This window comes from Azolla caroliniana, unplaced genomic scaffold (genome assembly GCF_043228905.1).
Source record: "Azolla caroliniana isolate FFs.n. ecotype wild unplaced genomic scaffold, voAzoCaro1.0.p SCAF_21, whole genome shotgun sequence".
Taxonomy (NCBI): domain Eukaryota; kingdom Viridiplantae; phylum Streptophyta; class Polypodiopsida; order Salviniales; family Salviniaceae; genus Azolla; species Azolla caroliniana.
Genome location: NW_028230456.1, coordinates 10,333,395 through 10,336,502, shown reverse-complemented (window position 1 = coordinate 10,336,502; position 3,108 = coordinate 10,333,395). Strand labels below are relative to the sequence as shown.

Here is a 3,108-nt window from a genome sequence, read left to right as displayed (position 1 = left end):
CTATTTAATAAAGAAATTGAAACCCTTCAGTTCATAAACATTAACTTGGTTTGTTTTGGCATCAGCGTTTGCTGAAGGTGTAATGTTGTGTGGGCACTATGAATAGAATGAGATTTTTTTAACGTAAAATCCACAAATTTACACATTTCGTGGACCGTGTAGCAACTTGTTGTATTATCTCTTTTGAATGCTACATTCAATAATATCCAAAATAAACTTATTTATGTTGAATCAGCTCGAATAAGAGCTATAGTCAAATTACATAGGCAAATCAAGGTGGTGCCTAACTCACTCACATATAAAACAACCACTATTATAATTGGAGAGTCTACAATGAGATAAAATATAGAATGGATATTAGTGGCATCATAGAGAAAAGGTGGAGACTTGAAGTGTTCACACATAGGTAGCATTACCAAAGCTTGGAGAGTTTTTACTTCAACCTACATTGAAAAGAGGAATTGGGGTAAGTGAATTAAGGAAAGAGCATGAAGAGAGACAGACCTTTTAGAGATGATTAGTTGGTGTTGTGGTAGCAGGTGGTGTATTGGGTGCAAGAAGGGTTGTAGGGGTTGGCAGCGGAGGCGGAGCTGCAGTCGCTGTAGCTGGAGCCCTGCTGAGAGCAGGACACGCTGTCAGCCGTCAACGACGAGTAGCTCAGGTAACTACTACTGCCGGATGCTATCGCCGCCGCCGACAACATTATCATCAGCAGCACTAGAAGCGCCACATAAACTCTTCTCATCATCATCATACTTAGCTACCTAGGCTCTTCTGTGTTCTTCTCTTCTACTCCGCCGCTTACCTCTTCTGTGCTCTTCTCCTGCAATGTGTGAGTGGGTGGGTGTGTGTCTGTGTGTGTATCACTCACTATCCCTTCCTTCTAACAATGAATGAATGAATGAATGAATGAATGAATGAATGGTGGGGCTACTCCACCTTCCTAACCTACATTCATTCATTCATTCATACATCTTCCCTCCCTCCTCCCAAATAGACACACAGGCATGGCAGAGGTTGCCCTGGCCTTCAATGTTCTCTTTATCATGGGTCAATTTTACGTTAATGTATCTCCTCCTTCATTCCCTTTTTCTTTGTCACTCTTTTCACTGTGGTGTTTGTTGTCTTTTTTTATAATAAGACGTTAATGTATCTCCTCCTTCCTTTTTTCTTTTTCACTCTTTTCACTGTGGTGTTGTCTTTTTTTTTATCATCCATCCTACCTTTTTAAAGGAAAAACAAATGTGGCTTCAATTAAATGCCCCTTCATTCAACGAGCACACATTCCGAGAGGGGGAGAGAGAGAAGAAGAAGAAGAAGAAGAAGAAGCAGGAGGGCGCCTTTACAACAACCATCGCCGGATCATCTCTATACCTCTCCCATACATATATATGTAGGTATGTATGTATACATACATATATATATATATATACATAGATCTTCCTCTCTCTCTCTGTCTGTCTGTATAACCTTGGCTGCTTTTTGAGGAAGTTAGGTGAGCCCATAACACACTCTTGCTTGCATGCAAGCTTTCTCCAGCCTTGCAATTGTATCTCTCTTTCTCTCTCTCTCTCTTCATAACTTTACAACTATATCAATAAATGTGTGCGGAAAACACTATGTACATACTGTATGGTATTGCAACTGAGTGATGTGACCACGTATTGGCAAACATCCATTGTGTTTTACGAAATCTCCATAAAAAATGTGTTTGATGGGCATTAAAGAGAAAGGGGAATATAGAATAGAATAGTTTTTTCATCATCCATGAGGACGCCAAAAGTGACCAAAGGAACAAGATAAGCATATAAGCTTGTAAGTGACTCCTTCAAAGTTGGATTGGTACTCTGTGGTAAAAGACCCCTATTTGAAAATAACGAACACATATATGTGGTCACCCTCCTTGGTGGAGATTTGAGTATGGCACTTCAATTATGACACCCTTCTAATAAATCATCATACTTCTCGTGAATTATCTTATGTGATGAGCATGTGGGAAGTAAGTGATATCCATAATCCACCACTAGGTTTTCATTGCATATCTTCATACTTGGGTGACGATGTCATGATCTTACGTCAACACCTAACTTGTGTGATCAACTTACTTTCAAAGAAGTGTTAAGGCTCTTCAAGAGTTAAAGCTCGTGAGGGAATGTTGGATATGCTCTAGCATTTTTAACTTGCATTGGGCCCAATATTCCAATTTAAAGATTTTTTAGCATCTTGCAAGTTCATCCTTAGTCTTATTGTAATTTATCCTTGATGACCACGTACTTTATAACATACATCCCTTAGAAGCTCCAAAAGATCTTTTACTCCTCATTTTTTGAACCATTTTAGAATATCAAGGACCTAGTAAGATGGGAGGATTTTTCTCTCTTTAGTTTTTATCTTGTAATTTGTGTATCCTATGTGCCAAGCATCCTTTCATTAGTGTTCAGATTTAACAACTTAGTATTGTACTCCCATATGCATCAGCACTAATTGTGTAATCACCTGTTTTTCGTATTCTTTGTAGTCCACTTAGTCATGTCCTCCCATGTGCTTTAGAGCTAACTGTGTTTTCAAAAGATGTTTAGTAATCTTTTCTACAACTTAGTAATGTCCTCAAATGTACATTTGTACTAAATTCATTTTCAACTATATTTTAGTATTCTTAAATAAAAACTTAGTATTGTCCTATCATGTGCATGAATACTAATGATCTGTTTAGCCATGTTAAGTACACTTAAATAAAAACTTAGAATTGTTCTCCCATGTGCATCAACACTAATTGTCTATTGACCCATGCTTAGTATTCTTAAGTAACATCTCAGTATTATCCTCAAATGTGCATTTGTACAAATTGGCTATTCATATATATTTTAGTACTCTTAAATAACAACTTAACTTAATGTCCTCTCATGTGCATTAGTACTAATTTTCTATTTAGTCGTGTTAAGTACTCTTCAATAACAACTACTGTCCTCCCATGTGCATCGATACTATTTGTTTATTAAGCCACGTTAAGTATTCTAAAATAACAACTTAGTATTGTTCCTCCCATGTGCATCAGTACTAATTATCTATTAAGCCATGTCAAGTTTTCTTAAATAACAACTTAGTACT

General features: G+C 37.2%; 1 long non-coding RNA gene across 1 annotated transcript; it reads right to left on the bottom strand.

The window, feature by feature from the left end:
* Positions 1–207: 207 nt before the first annotated feature.
* Positions 208–1,330, bottom strand: LOC147850613 (uncharacterized). The gene is made up of 2 exons (XR_015531702.1): positions 505–1,330; positions 208–443 (listed from the first exon to the last, which is right to left on the bottom strand). It is a non-coding gene; the product is annotated as an uncharacterized LOC147850613 (long non-coding RNA).
* Between the last annotated feature and the right edge of the window lie 1,778 nt (positions 1,331–3,108).